Source organism: Coregonus lavaretus (genome assembly GCF_964263955.1).
Source record: "Coregonus lavaretus genome assembly, chromosome: 2".
Lineage (NCBI taxonomy): Eukaryota > Metazoa > Chordata > Actinopteri > Salmoniformes > Salmonidae > Coregonus > Coregonus lavaretus.
This window is the reverse complement of record NC_139989.1, coordinates 70,953,711-70,970,678: the sequence shown is the minus strand read 5'-3', so window position 1 is coordinate 70,970,678 and position 16,968 is coordinate 70,953,711.

Sequence of the window (16,968 nt, the reverse complement as noted above, 5' to 3'; positions counted from 1 at the left end):
TAGACTACTGCTCCGAAAATAACAACCCGCCGTACACACTACTTGGGTGCACGGACAAAGGCAAGGGACTATGTCTGTACCGGTGTCCTCTGGGGCAACCATCTTTGGTTTACCGCATCATCTCAGGACGAAGATGTGCCTCCGTGTGCCCAAGGGGGTATTTCGTGGGGACGTTTCAAGGTCGCGAGATGTGTTGGCTGCACAGGGTCTCGTGTCCTGACGGTCAGAGTGTGATACTAGCCGGCACAACCTGGCATGACACGGTTTGCGGACATTCAGAACATTACAAGGTACCGAACCTCCTGACCAATGTACAGTCTACCCCACTTCTTGATACTCTCAGGGAGCTGACTGCAAGCTGGGTGCGGGACATACCCGGTGCCGAGGTCGTAATGCTGTGCAGCGAGATGACCCAGTATGAAGAACTGACCGCGTGTATGTTCAACTTTGAAAATATGTTGAATGACATTCAGTACCCAGCTGAACACTTGTACTACAGACTGAACACACTCTCCCTTTACTACACCGCGAAGAAACTGTATGACATGGTGGCAAAGCCGTTTGTTACTCTTAAAGATGGCAGAGATGTGGAGCCCACAACATCCATTCAGTTCCTACACCCGAATCCGTGGTGGGTATGGGAACAGGACACACTCATAGTACAGACTAGAGTCACAATTCCCAAGGGCATGTCGCACAGGTACACACCCAACATGCTCAAATGGTACACAGGTAGGTCGGGTGATAGGTTGGTGTTGGGGGCCTCCACCATGGGCATTGTCTCATCCGAATGGCAATACAACATCACCAGAGGCCTCGACTGGACCAAACGGGAATCGAGCGGCTTCTTCGTGTACGTGCTGGACATCTCTCTGGTTGTGGAAGTGTTCCACTGCGGTCTGTTCGACTATGTGTCCGTCAAGGTTGACATCTATGACAAGCATCATGGAGTCACAGTAGGGTTACACCAGGGTCTCAACATCAACTGCTTGTGGAAACCCAAGCTGCACCCGGTCTGTAATTGCACCCATGCACTGCTACACTACACCAACCCCAAAGGCCTGTGCTCACCTACCTGCATCAGGACCCCGTTCACACATCTGTTAAAGGGAGTCGAGGATAGCAATAACGACTGGACGCTAGAAATTACACACGAGGACCCCGACACCTCGATCGAGGGCCAGGGTCGGGTTCTGTACGGCACGGTCACACCTAAAACCGAACGATTCTGTCTAGTCACGAAGGATGTTTTCGACCTCTCGCCTGGGCCGAGCCGAGATGCCCCATCCGCACCTCTAGACGTGAGGCGATGTGATGTCGTACTCGTGGAGTTTGACGTCTGGCTAGAAGAACCCCCCCAGGGTCTGGATGATGAGCCGTACTTGCCAATAGCCGTGCGATCCCTATCGAAGAAGGATGAGACCGTGTTGAAAAGGCCTGCATTATACATACCGCTATCGGGCCAGGATACTCTGAAAACTATCATCCTCAAGGGCTGGGGGGCTAAGATTGGCGTGAAGCTCAGATTCTTGCACTCTAGCCGAGCCGCAGCACCTTAACATGAAGAACTTGCTGCTGTACTCGACTGGATAGCGACCTTCAAGTCTAAGCAGCGGCGGAACCGAGCTCCACGAGTGGTAGTAATCGACGTCAACGTTTGGACCGTAAAGTCGTCAGACTTTGATATGTTCAACAACCTATACGGGTCAAAGTTAGAGTTGATCCCCGGACTTTCAGCAGACACGCTCGCGGACATCATACTAAGGTACACCGAGTACAATTACTTTCAATGCAGTAGTGACAAGGAGCGATGTTCTAGACTGGTAACAGTGTATGACCGGGATGCCAAGCCCCTGTACCAGCGAACTATCGATGATCCCATTCGAGAGTGTCATGATGTTCCACTATCGTCGCAGAACTGCATCGTGTGCCGGCACGGAGATTTTGTCGTCATCATCTGCCCGAACACCATTCAACCGGCGGACATGGAGGACAGCCTAGGAAAAGCGCTAACTTGTCAACGTTACACTCCTCCTCAATCTCACAATCGTACACAACCCCACCCTTTGACACCTCAGCAGGAGCAGGCTGAGACTGTGTTACGGCAGCTAGGCCTGCTCGTGTCTTCACACGGAGCCTTTCTGAACCTGGACACCATATCCGTGTTCGCTCATACCGATACAAGTTGCAACCAAGTTAGACCTGGTCGCTGGACCATGGGAGAGTACACCCTGGAGGACCCTTATGTGATCAGGATATCCCGAGACGAACAATACCAGGAGAGGACAGGGTTGTTGCTCTTCGAGGAGCTATGCAAGAGATCTAACAACCGTGCAGGGATAGTGGTTTCCGTGCCCACCACGGACTACGTACCCAGGGCCGGCTGCGATGGGGTGAGGTTCCTCAACAGACATGTCAAAACGGACCCTGGGGGAGCTGATGACAATAGGGTCCATTACTCTATGCGTGACCTCGCCGGAATCATCAGGGATATGGCCAAGTGGGGAGTGAGTAGATACTCGCTGGGATATCTTGACTACACCTTTGGTACCTCGGAAGGATTGCCAACGTTCACGGAGCTCTCGCATATAATCAACTCGGCCACCGCCAGGATCCGGACTTTACATTACCGGTACACGAGGACCTCCATGTTCGGAGACGGAGGATACTCTTACGCTAAGGTGGATGGACTGTACAAACTGGAAGGTGGTATGTTTTTCCAGCACGCGGCCCAAGGGACGCCGCTGACCAAAAGCTTTGTCCTGGTTCCTGACATGCCGAACTTGAGATTGGGATTGTCCTCAGACATGAACGTAGGTGCTCCGTTGACTGTCAGTGAACTCCTCATCCGGGACTCCATCGACACGGTCAAGTTTATACCGTACGGAGCGCATGTTATCAACTTGAATTACAAGGACCTGGTAGCTTTTGTAGATCAGGACAGGGACAGGATCTGCATACATTCTCCCTCTACGGTTGTACGGAGCAACGGTCTCAGGTTCCCTTCCTTTGGTATACAGACAAGGGAAGAAGACCGCAACAGCCTTGCAAAGTGTTGCGACAGCTACATTAGCCGGGCTGCGCATCGCGCTAGGGTATTGGTGTCATTGTCGACCGCCAGAGAATCGAGCGAGGCTGTTCTCCAGAGTGTATTGGACTCGGGTCGCTGGCTCGGGACCCCTGTGCTGACAACAGAGGAAGAAGACTGGCTTTCTAGCAACAACAGTGTGATGACAAATGGCACAGCACTTCCCTATCCCCAAGGCTCACTGGGGTTGGCGTCAATTATTGACAGCATGTACTTGATATCCAAAACGGTAGAGTGCATCAGAGGCTCCAGTTCCTGCATGGAGTTGGGTGACTACGCTGATAACAATTGGCCCCAAGGAGGCACAGGGTACCCAATTGCAATCTCCAGGGTCTTGGTCTCTGCCAATACTATATTGGTTAAAATGATAATCCATGTCAACCACGGCGCAATCCACGGTACGATCCCGTGTGACCTAAAACCGTTCTCGTTCGGATCGGAGCAACCTTTGTCCCCTCAGTACATTCCGGGCTACTACATGGACACGGAAGAGCCTGTGTTCTCCAAGGTGAAGAGTTACGTGACAACCTTGGGGCCTCTCACAGCCTGGATCCTGCAACACATAGCGTTACTCTATTGCCCTGACATGGACCGGAGTGTCGCTGATCGCATACCCTACTCAGACAAGGACATTCAAAACACCTACGATTGTGTGAGCAGGATGAACGAGTCTCTCGGGGATCTGAGTGATGTGTTCTCTCGACTCGGTTCTTTGCTTGTAGGGAATGAGAAGAGGTCGGATCTGGCAGTGATGCGTGTAGGGTGTATGTCGACTCGCACCTCAGCTCTATCGCTGATCGCTACTGTACTTGCTATACTAATCAATATTACCTTAATCGCGATACTTTGCTGCTTGCTTAAAGGGAGTAAATGTAGAGAACAACAACGCTATAGGAAACTACAATGATGAAGAACCCAGTGGCCTTTACGTACAACATCACTGCAGCACCCTCACTCAAATCCATGTATCTGCTCCTACTGTTGTCAGCTCTGGGTCTTATTCGTTACCCCATAAGCGCCGGCGAACCCTCGGCTCCCGTTCTAGATTCAGTACCGGATCGTCTGATCAGAACCGGTGACACAGCTGCTGCCTCAGACTCCATGGATCCCAGGGTGATACTCCACCCCGGCAGATGGAAGATACGCACACCCAAGAAAGGCAGCTCCTACTTCGCGTACCATTTCTTCCTAGGGCTGAACTGGACTGAGCTCAAGGTAGATTATCCCGAGTGTTCTCACGTGGCCTGCAGAGGCTTACCCAAGTCTCATCAAGGGTGCGATCACTTGTGCTCTTCTGGCACCTGGCTCGATGCGACTGTGGCATTGAGAACGGCCACGCTCGCTTACACAAGGGCCATGGCGTCACTCGACGCGGCCTTCAACGACCTAGCTGCTCTCATGGACACGCATATCATCAACCACCACTGGAACGTATCAGACCCGGTATCCAAACTCTTGTCGTACAACGGCAAGGTGTCAACTTCAGATCCTCACGTCGTGGATGTTATGCGATACTACAGGACGTTGATCGACGACGCCCTGACAGACGTAGTGGATCATTTAACCAGCACGTTTTCGTATGATCCCCTGCACGCGGACCCTGTCGCAGACAACCAGCTGGTCTCCAATTCCAAGGGTGTGAGTAAGTTCCACGAGTTGCTGGAGACCTGGAAGAGCGGTGCGTTCAAGTTGTCTGTCCAGCTCAACTCCGTCACGTTCGCCTTCCAGGGAGCTCACCAGCGCTTGCTCTCGTGTGCTCAGGGTGTACATAGAGCGGATATGACGGGGTGTGAACCCTACTTCATCACGGAGCTGTACACCGATATACCTCTGGCGAGCAGTTCGCTGTCATCCTCTAGGCTCGTGATGGTCGTCAAGCGGGAGAGCTGGAACCCGGTCGTGCTCTCCCACTGGTACATGCCCTTCATAGACTCCTCTAATGGTAACAGGACTTGTTGGCTGGACCGGCCGATGGTGAACAACACTCACTCCAACTACAGGGTGCCCCAGTGTGACTCCAGGGGGATATGTGAACCTCTGGAAGTCGACGATGAGACGATGTCAGCCTGTGAGGTGAACGAGAACGGTGAGATAGGCTTGGAGTGCCCCGTTGTGTGTGGAGACCCGTGCTTCGGCCCTATCTGCTACCAGGCCGAATCGGACACGTATACGCTGAGGACCGCGTCTGGCGGACCACATGGCATCGACGCAAGGAACAACCAGAGTCCGGTCCGGGTGACCAATAGGCCCAGGATGATCTCGAACGTGTACTCTCTGTCCGAGGCCGACATACACACGTCTCTGGCTAGCGTTCGGAACCGATCCGCTCAGTCTTCTGAGTTGCTGCGGCGAGGAAAGGCCGTGTTAGAGGATATAATCGCCATGGACTCCACCGCACGGAAATACATTGCCAAAGTGTACGCTGAGACAGCGGCGCAATCTCAGGGGATCAAATGTGTGGACTGTGAGCGCATGATAGGCCGCAGCCGGTTCATGGCCGCTGCTTCAATCACCCTATCCGCTCTAACCTGCCCTTTATTGATTGTTGTAGTCAGAAAACTCAGGTCTAGTACAAAGAACCAATATGTGCCGATGAGGATGACGAGCCTGAGCAGTGTAGACAATTTCTTGTGAGGTTACAGGGGGGTGGGGTAGGTAGTGATGGGGCCTGTGTTGCACTGTGATGACAACAACCTCCTCTAGGACTCCTCATTCCAACCAAGGCTGATTTACCCTACACATGTCAGGTCTATGTCCTGTCCTATATATAACGGTGTTTAGAGGAAGGTGTTCATTGTCAGACTCAGCCTATTAAGTGTATGTGGTATCCACATCATTCTCCAGTCCAGTCTTACTTGTGACAAGCCATGGCATTTTCAACTACACCCTTTAGCTATCTACTTGTTACACTATCCACTGTCACCCTCCTGTCTGCAGAGGGCCAGTTTCAAAACTCTACTACGCAGGCACCCTCTGCGTATGTGCATCGGAACAGTAGGCCTAGTAGCACAGCAGCCACAGATGCAGGAGGCTTGATCGCAATCGCAAGACCTGAGGATGTGATCGGTACAGCCCCGACCGCGGACGCTGCCACCGAGCCTCCTTCTACTGAGCCTCGTTTCGAGCCTGGGTCTACCACTGTAGCTCCTGGTGGTGGTGGTGGTGGTGGTGGTGGTGGTGGTGGTGGTGGTGAGATGGTCACAGAGCCTAATGATGTTAGACAACTCACTGCAGCAGCCCGGAGCGTGGATGTGACAGTTGAAGCTCCTGCCAGCGGGGAGCGTATGTTCCCCATTCCTGCAACTGTGAAACTGGTGTGTCCGAGCTCGAATCCTGACCGATTTATGTCCACTAGCTGGTTTGTGTTGACTGAGAGCGATACAAGGGTCGGGTTGTATCACATCAACGAACACGGACGCTCCTCCAAATACATTGACCGGCACAATATACTCTCGGGGGTCACCGTGTCGCACAACGTAACTAGCACCAAGGCTCTAATGATCTATGGTGACACGTGCAACCACACTGCAACCTACCAGTGTACGAGGTCGGCTAGAGTGGGGTACGTGAACGAAGTGCACACTTTCTCTGTAGCAAACTGCTCCGTCTTGAGGAAAGTAGACCTAGGATCCACTATTAAGGCTGTGATTCCTGGAAACGCATCACCAAGGCCTATGTCCTCGAGTCTCATACTCGCTATAGGACCTATAGTTTGGTTCATCTCTATTTATTAACGGTGCTCGAGTCAACCCTCCCCGCCCTTGTTCAGCACAGATATCACCTTCAATCCGTGCTTGCATATGTCAATCTTGTCACCACGAAGCCAGCCTTGAGAACCACAATGGCCTCTGCAAAACCTACTACTACCACCAGAACCAGAGCCTCTGCTAAAGACACTGGTGGGCTGCCACCGAAACCAGCACCGCTGATCCCCGATCACAACGTGTATGTCTACAAGCCAGCTGTGATGAATCAGGCCGTCCGAGACATCTTAAAGAGTGCAAGCTCCAAAAAAGTGAAGATCGACGTCCCTCAAACCCCGTACTCTACTATCAAACTGGTTCATGCCCTGTGCTCCGCTACAAAGGCCAACGTCTGGGGCCCCGAGTGTGAGAAAGCATTGGTGGATAGTCTCCCCACAAGGGAGCATCATAAGGCCTTCCTGTCGCACAACACGTTTGTGACCGTCATCGGTGCTGTGGTTGCAGGGCTCTAGAACAAGCCACCAGGGGTTGCGAAGACACCCTGGAGCTGCTGGCCGATCGTTACTACGTGAGAAGCATCGTGTGTCACGACTCTAGCAAGACCAGTACAATTGAAGCTGCTCCGTACGCGGGTATCATGGCCGTACACATGGAGAAAGAGGCCCTGGCCGTGAACGGGAAGAAACGGTACCAGTTCAGCAAACGTTACGGAGCGGACCAGACCGAAGAGGAGGCAAAATCCAGCTCACTGGATAGATTGTACACTGACAAAGAGTCTCACACGACAGCCATGGCCAACATTGGATTCAAGCACCATTACGAGAAGAACCCCCATCACCCTGAGCACTTTGCCGAGGGTGAGATGGACGACATTAACCTGGTTGAAGCCATCGTGGACGGATTGGCCTGTATATTCGAAAGAAACAAGACTCACACAGATGTGCACTCCTGGCTGAAGATGTACTACATAGATAGATTTAAGGGTCGCAATAAGGCCCTTGCCCAAAACATCATAGCGGCTCTCAAGCTCTATATAACGGACGCTGATTACAAAGCCCTAGATGCCTTCCGTAGGTCCATCTTCTCTATCATTGGAGAATCTATCCCGTGGTCCCATGTGAAGATGACGGACTGCTGCAATCCCAACACTGCCCAAGATAACCATGATCCGGCTCGCGATTTCACCTCATGTTTCTCAATGAAATAATGACAATGTAATAATAACCCATTGGCTGATATGTGTCCTTGAGCTGTGTAACGTGTGTAACTTACCAAGGTGTATTGAATGCGGTGGTGGTGTGTGTGACATATGTTATTCGTGTATTCAGTTGCTATACAATGTTTTCCTTACCATGACTCAATAAAAGTCTATGCTTCAATGAAAGCTGAACCGTGACATATTTGTATATCTCTGTCCTGTCCCCATGCCACAGAATAATATCATGTAGTAGATCTCACGGCTAGGTATAGTCAGAAAGAGCCTCGCTTGGCCAGGGGTCTGGGGCGTGGGTGTGTGCAAGGGGTTCGTATCTCAGGACAGGTCATATTACCAGAGTACGATGATGAGTACGAGTATGTTGGATGGTGTTGGTCAGTTACACTATGACCTTTGGGTTGAAATATACGTACGGCACACAAAATACATTAGAGAGGAAACGTTAGGGCTCATGCAAGTGGGGTCAGACAAGTCTTTAGTGTGTGTCATTTACATCATACACAACAACAGCATTCAAATGCCATCAGCCGTGTTTGAACGGTACTTACAAACGTTACTTACTTAGGAGAGCATAGGCCACTTATTGGGACCTTGGTCTATCTAACCACTGAAGGGTGTTCTAAGAGGGTCTACATTCTAAACGTAAGGTGATGGATATGGGTTTACGAATGTGTTATCGGTAACAGTTTTAGAGCACCTTTGCTTATTAGCCTTGGTTGGAGTTTTGAGCTGGGATGAGCTGGGTTGAGCTGTGGCTGGACACAATAAACACAGTTGAATGCAATGCTGTTGTATAAAGGGTGAAGATGATATGTACTAGTGTTTACACTCAACATTAGGAGTCCTCAGATAGGCAAATGCAAACCCGTAACCGAAATACCATTGACGGACGTCCCTCTCCTATAAGTGTAACAGCTCGGACCGCCCCCATCAAGTCCAGGAGGAAACAGCAACTGGTCGCCTTGGAAATGTTCAGGGACGAGCAAGACTGCTCTCCGGTTACCTCTACGCATCCCCAAGTGTTCAAGTTCCCCACATTGGTCTTCGGTATGCCAGTCATGGGTAAGGTCGAACTGGAGCGAGCCCTGATGGACCAATTGTATCTGCACAGTACAAACTCTGCAAACGACACGGGGATAGATCACCCTAACCCTCATGAGCTAACCAGTGATGTTATCACAGACTACCAGAACCATAGGCTGGCATCCGTTAGCTGGTTTGCTAACGTCATACCATTCGACTTGGTGCTCTCCGAGAACAATCACTCTGTCCTCATTCCGGCTGTGAATGTCATGGACAGATACATGACCACCTGCGCCGACCTAGGTGAGGACCTGAGTGAGCTGTTGAAGAACATTGGTAACATCCGAGCGGCATGTCTGTCGCTCTCAATCAAGATGCATGCTGTGTTCACTGCATTCGAGCTAGAGGACTTGAACAAACGCAACGGCTGGGTACACAAGGTATTGGTTATAGAGTCTTCCAGCGACACGGGTAACACCAGTTTTGATGTCTCGATCTTGTCAGATATAAAGGGGATACAAGAGGCTGAGATGCGGATAATTAGCAGGTTGAGAGGGGCCGTGTTCCCCTCAAACGGTGAGAACACAATCAGTATACTGTGCAAGTATCTAATCCTGGAACACCTCAGTGGGCAAACTACCCCTTCCCTGGAACCTACCCAGGTCCTGAACCTACGTGTCACAGCAATATCGAGCAAGCTGTTATTAAAATCGGCATTGGACATCAGGTTGTTACGCTTCAGGAGATGGAAATGTATCGCTGTGTGCTGCATGCTTGGGGTTACGGAGGTGTGCGTTACGACTCCTAAAGATGCGCTCCATGTGAAAGAGAGTTTACTCATGGTCCTGGAAAAGCTGAAGCCTGGAGAGTTCACACATAAGGAGCTGTGTGACCTTACTGAGATATTGACCCAGGGCTGTGTGGTGTGCAGCAGTTTGTTTGTCAACCGTGAGTCGTACTGTTCGCTACGTAAGATATCGTCTATGTCATGCTCTGAGTGTAGGAAGAACCTTCCTTTCCGGGGACAATGTGCTTGGGGTGAGACTTGAGACACGAACAGTGAAGGACCCCGGGATAATAAAGTTGCGCGTTACTCTGTGTAGTGTACTTGCACTTGGACTATACGTGGCCTATACCTGGGCTAGACTGTATACTGCCTATGTAACCCATGATATGTAACCCATGATATGTAACCCATGATATGTAACCCATGATATGTAACCCATGATATGTAACCCATGATATGTAACCCATTTGTATATGCATGTATATTCATGTGACATGGCATACAAGAAAGGAAATATAACTCAAGATATAACACACAAACGTACAATGTGTCATGTGTCAAACACAAGGTTTTATTATTCAGACAGGCGCAGGTGCACTACACCCATGATGAAATGTATGTATAACCTACACTTCAGAATACAACTGCTAACTAAATGTAACACATCATCCACACATCAGTCATATGTAGGTTAGGAGATAGGTCATGGTCAAGATTATGGTTCGGTAAAGCAGGCCCCATTGCATCTCCAACAGACAAGCTTTACCTCACTGCAATGTGTTCACCCATACTATAAGCATCAATGTGCACGGCTACAATACAATCCACCCACCACCCCGGAAAGGGGTTAATTTGACGCTTCACCGTAAGTGTTAGGCTTCACCATAGGTGTGATGCTTTGCTCCTTGGTTGAATGGTCTGCTCCTTTGTTGGACAGTCCTCTCCTTGGTCTGATGGGTCTCCCCTTGGTCCGATGGTCCTCTCCTTGGGCTGATGGTCCTCTCCTTGGTGGGATGGTAAGGTATAGGTTGAATTGACAGTCCTTTGGTTTTACAATAGCCCCACCCCTAAGGGCCCTAATGTACATAAGGCAACTAAGATTGCCACTACCACACAGTTTACCCAGCTCTACCAGAGTTTCAACCAGAGTTTCATCTGATAGATGGGTCTATACACAGCGCCAGGCTCTGCAGTAGCACTGACTGTGCTTCTAGGCCTAGTTACTACAGGACTGAGCCAAGGTGAAGATATGTTATACTTCACCACATGGACAGGCAACGGGGAGAATCTGATGCCCCACATGAATGCTATCAAGGAACAGGCTGAGGGCTGTCACAAGAACAGACTGGTGTTGGACTCTGGGACAATGGAACACCTTAAAAAGAGCGGTGTTGTGGAAGGCAGTAGAGTTGTCATGGAACTGGATACGGCTGTGTTCACTAAAGCTAAAGAGCAGATAACACTAAAGAATCCCAGACTCGCGGAACAAGTGGACCGGTTGTACGACAATCTACAGGGTGCGTATGAGGACTTTAGAGGTAACAACTTTTATGCCTCAGCCTCGGACATCCTGCGCTATGTCGCTTTCACTGCGTACTCCGATCAAGCTGACCGGTTGGTGTATCACGACGCAGACGTTAGATTCAAACCCTTAGACCATGAGCAGCAGACAAACCTGGAATCTGGTGCGGACATGAAGGTGGCCATGTTAACCTCTACCAAGCGTAAAGATCAATCCCTTGTCGACCAGCTGTCATTTGTGGAACCAAGTTACTTCTACGAACTCACACCCTACGAGTACCCACAATACACCCAGTTCAACTCAGATTTGATCTTCATGCGGAAATCCGCTGCTACACGGTCTGCCGTGGCGATCGGAGCGATGCAGCATAAGACTATAGCTGCAAGCCAAAGATCGATAGTCGAGAGGGTCCTGGGGACTGAAAATACTACAATGACTTTACATGACGCTATTCGGACAACTCACCCTGATGAAACTAGGTTTGTGCTACCTCCCGAAACCTTTGGGTTACTCTACGGCCAAAGGACCCAGGGCCTAGCTGAGTATACTACGGCGAGTCTGAAACGTGCCTACGTGGCAGCTGTAGGCCTCAACCCTTTGGACATGCTACTTGCTAGAGAGATGAATGCCAAGTACACAGCTGCCCGTGCAAGTTCAGAGTATGTAGTTGATGGTGAGAGCTACTTCAGAATAGAACCAAGTATCTTTCTTCGTACCCTTCAAATGAAAGGGGATATCACGACTAGGAAGACGTTCCTTTCGGAATCTGCGCTCAACCCGGCTGACGTCGGGGCCGTATCTCGGCAAGACGCTCGAAACTGGTTTGGGGTTTCCCAGGGTGACTGTCCGGATGTGCCAGTGTATAGTATGGCAGAAGAAGCTGCTATCAAGGTGTCAGATGTCACCCCTTTACATGTGAGACCCCCCAGTCCCGAATTACCTGAAGGTGAGATAAATATAGACATGGGTTCGCTCTCATTTGGTTCCAAAAGAGAGCCTCACGCTGTAAACCCAGAGACGGAACCAGAGGCTTTCGAGAGAGGCATAGCAGCCTGCGGGATCAACAGCAAGCGTCGACGCAGGGCTGTGTCCCGCTGCTCCCTGTATGAGGAGGAGAACTTCTCTACCACGCACAATGGAGAGTTCCTGTTTAAAGACAAGTGGCATGTGAAATTTACAAGAGAAGACGGGTCTCTAAGGATGATAGTCGAATCCACTGTCAACGCCAGGAATGTAATCTCCCGAGTGGTCACCAAGATTCCAGCGGCTCTCGTCAAGGCATTTGTACAGAAGCGCAAGGCAATTGTGGAAATGGGTCGCGTGCAGCTGGAGAAAATTATGGGCAACCCTGAAGTAGAAGTGGCCATGAACTTCATGATGTCCGAAGCTCACAGTGCCATCCCCAGCGATCACGGACGAGCTGTGAAGCGCATGGGCTCTGCGTACGCTCGCATGGCCACAAGTGGCCCTAAGTCGCAACTGGCGGTGAAGGCTTGGGTCCTTGGAGCGCGAGCCTACGGGGTGTTCACTAACATTGGGGCCCTAGTGTACGGAGACCCCTTGGCAAAGACCTTTGCTGCCTTGGATCTTAGTCAAACCGTGAACGGTTTCATGGCTCACAAATTGTCTCAGTACGCAAAGACCAAGGCTCTAGCTGAGACCTTGGAGCTGTTGGCTAACAACCCGGTCATGAACATGGCCGGTACAGCAGCTAACATTTTCTTCTTTGCTCAGAACGTACGCAACGTCGCTGATGGACACCACAGTCCTACGGACTACTACTGGTTGACAAGATCCTCCATGCAGATGCTAACGCTGATGTTTGAAAGTCTCAACCCTGCGATGTTACCCATGGTGTCAGTGGATGTTCTAGTGACCCTCATAACACAGGGGGAATACGCAAAACACATGACATGGTCCGTAGCTAACAAACTGCCTCTTAGCACTAAGGACATGTGGACTTTGGGGGCAACGTCTTTTTTCGGCTCTAGATCGTGGTTGGAATACTATGAGAAGGTGGCCGACTTGGAGCGTGTCAACAGCCAATTTGCAAACTCTCTGGTTGACGCATTGCGCACAGTAAACGTGGTAGTTGGCTTCCCTTTATCTACAGTGATCAACGAGTGGCACAACCAACACAGTCAGGAATGTGTAGAGACATCCGTCGAAGTGTGGCCTGTGATGGGGGACTCTACTAAGCACGACCTGTCTCAGGCCGATTTTTCTATGGAGCAAGGCGTGCCCCTCAAAGAAGTGTACATTGGGAACATCGAAACCCAGCAGCTGTGTTACAACCTGGCTGTTAGAAACTGCTTACACCTACAACAGTCTGTGTTTCACAGAGCCATGGTGTATTTGGGCCAAAACATCGGCGCTTTGCCTACCAATGAAGAATGTGTATTTTATGATCAAAGTATACCCAACGCCACTGACCCATGTGGTAACTTGGCAAAATTTGTAGATGACACAACTGAGAGACAGCGGTTGGTACCAGTGACCACAGAGCACGGCGATCCGCTTATGGAACCACAACTTAGGGCTGTTAGTGTTAATGCGTACGAGGCCAAGATGATATCACGCCCTGTAGGATGGATGAAGGAATCCCGCAAGTGTACAGCCTTAATGAATGTCAAGGATAGACGCTCACCCTTCCTCACAGCCAGAGCTCGGGATGCTAACATCTTCAAGGCACATAACTGCAGTTGTCTGAGACAGTGTATTACACGCAGGTATATTGCCACGGATAAAGACGAGGATGTCGTCCAACCCTACGTGTTTAGGAAAAGGGGTCCGGAAAGCCAAGAGCTAGTACTGTACGCAAATGCTCCTATTGTGAAGAAACCCAGACGTAAACACCTAAAGGTTGAAGACATCAATCGGTATTACAAGCCGTTGGTAGCTAAGGCCGACATGCCTGCGATTGTTGTAGTGGATGGAGGAGGCGTATATAAAGGTGCTACAAATGCAGCCAACATATTCCTTGTATCCCAACATGCTACAGCTGCCACAAAGGGAGGCTTAGGTGTTGATACCGTGATCATCGGCAATCCAGAGAAGAGGCTGTCGATAGCCATAATGCGAGATGAGAAGAAAAGTAAAATCAGGGGCAGCGATATTACCCTCGTACCCATATCCATAGAGAGCATCAAGGCTGAGAAATCCTCCGCTAATGCTGTGTTGGAGCAAAGAATGGACCTGCACCTAGGTGCCAAATGCCGTGTGGTGTTGTGTAAGGGGAGTGAGTTCAGCACACTGGAACTGGGACCACTCTCCACCGTTATAGTGAAGGCTCCTATGACCCTGACTCTTGTGGTAGCATACGACACTATGGGTGTGGAGGTGAGCGCAACTGTGGACGTGGACGATATCACCTTAGTCTTACGACCGGCGACTAGCCTGTTGCCTCGCCCTGACTACGTGAAGCGTGCATGCTCTGTGACAGATGACGGACTGTCTTTACATGGAGGAGCGGTGCTTTTCAAGAAGGGGAGCTCAGCCGTGTCTATCGGCCCCGATGGAATCATGTTGACTTGCAGTGTTACAGGTGATATGGTGTATCGAAGTGCCTACAAGAATCTGAGTACCAAGGAAGGAGAGGAGTTTAATGCCCAGGTCTGGAGGGAGAAGCTTGATGCGCTGGTTCGCGCAGGTCTGGATGACATGACTGTGACAAATCCAACCGGGGTTAGAGTTGTGGCCACCAGAGCCAAGCGAACAGTACAATACCACTACAAGTATTCACCAGAGCTTCGGTCAGCAGCGCTCGATTGCAATGGACTTGGTAGTGGATCTTGACGTGACCCACTGCGACCTATCTTTGTACGGATCTGGGTCCCCTATCACCTATTGCTGTATGGGTTCGGATTGTTTCCCAATGGGTGCTAGGGATGTAACACACTGTGACATAGTGATGACAGGAGTGACTCCGGATGGATCTAACTATACCACCCAGGTGACCGTTACCGCTAAAGGTTTTGGGATAGTCGCCGTAAAGGGTAGAGAAAGCGGGCGGTATGAAACACCGGAGGGATTGGAACTGCATTCCAGCCTCCACGATGTCAATACCGTTCGAATGGTGCTAAGTGAAGATGTGACTGTGGTGTTCAGAGATCAGTTCTCAGGGATGGAGAGGGTTATACCCGCACACTACGGAGAGGTGTTTCTGAAGAGGACCTACGACGACGAAGACCTGTTGATTCACGGTGTTGAAATGATGACTCCTAGTTGGTAGTAGTAGCCCAAGCAGCAATGTGTTAATGTCTATACAGTGGTAGCCCATGGGTAGTATCCCTTCCTGACGTACATACTGTTTGTATTGTTCCATAGTGGCCAGTCCACACCGCAAATACATAACTGTTACATACTGTCAATAAATGTTATAAACATGGACCATTGTTCACATGTGTCATATTGCACGGTTGACACATTCATTCATTCATACACTAACATCCACAAGACCCGTAGGGCCCATTACACAGTGAACACAGTGACCTGACTAGCCTCTCCATAGGGTGATATGTCCGTTCGTGGATGATATGTAGTATATACACAGCAAGATAGTATATAAATAGCACCACACATCCCTGTATCACCCATTTACATTACAGCAAGAGAGTGTGTGATATACCTCAGCAAACCATGCAGAACCCAGGCAATATACCTCAGCTCGTCCCAGAAGTTAACATAATACAGGGTGTACCCAAGGTTCTGTACGTATCTGAATGTCTCCTGGACATGGACAGCCACAGCGACAGCAACCTTAGCCGAACTCCCCGATACATGTGTCCAAAAGACTTTGGTGTAGCTAAGACGAATGAATTGGATGTGTTGAACAACACTAATGTCATGACACCTGTGCCTGGGAAGTACGACACGTACATGTGTAACGATTGTAACATCGTACTGTCCGGGTACAAAAGAGGTGACCCTGGATTACTTCAACATGTGCATAGTGGAGGAGGACAGTGTCTGTACATTAAGGCTAAGTACAGGGGTCGTGAAAAGGAACTTTTCATCACACAGGGGAAGCTGCGGTTCCAAAGTGGGGGTCTAGCATTCCCGGATTTCGTGTTGTATGCAACTGATGGGTACGTTGCTATTGCCGGGACCAAACATTGCATTATCTGCGCGTGTCAGTATGGCGAAGATCACTACATCGCATGCCCGGAGATGGGCAACCGCATCAAGACAACCCTGAAGCATTTGAAACTGGCCATGTGTATCGACACCACTCCTTTGTTCATTCCAAAGAAACGACCCTGTCTTAATAATTACAGATGGCAGAGCTACGAAGGCGAGAACTTAATGCACTTCGAGCTAGACTTTGGTGGAGTGGGAAAGTCTGCCAACATGTGCCACGTTGACGGTACGGTTGACACTTACAAATGTTCCCAGTGTAAACTGGAAATCAAAGACTTTGTGGAGAATGACACCTTACTGGGTGAGCACATCTATCACGTATATGACACAGGAGGCAAATGTCCATACATCGAAGAGAGGTACAAGCATGAGGAATTTAGGATACTGTTCATACTGGGGAATGAACGGTGCAGAAAGGGATGGATTGCCTTCCCGGATTCTGTCCTCAAGGACTCTTATGGGTGCACTAGAATTGGAGGCCTGAACTGC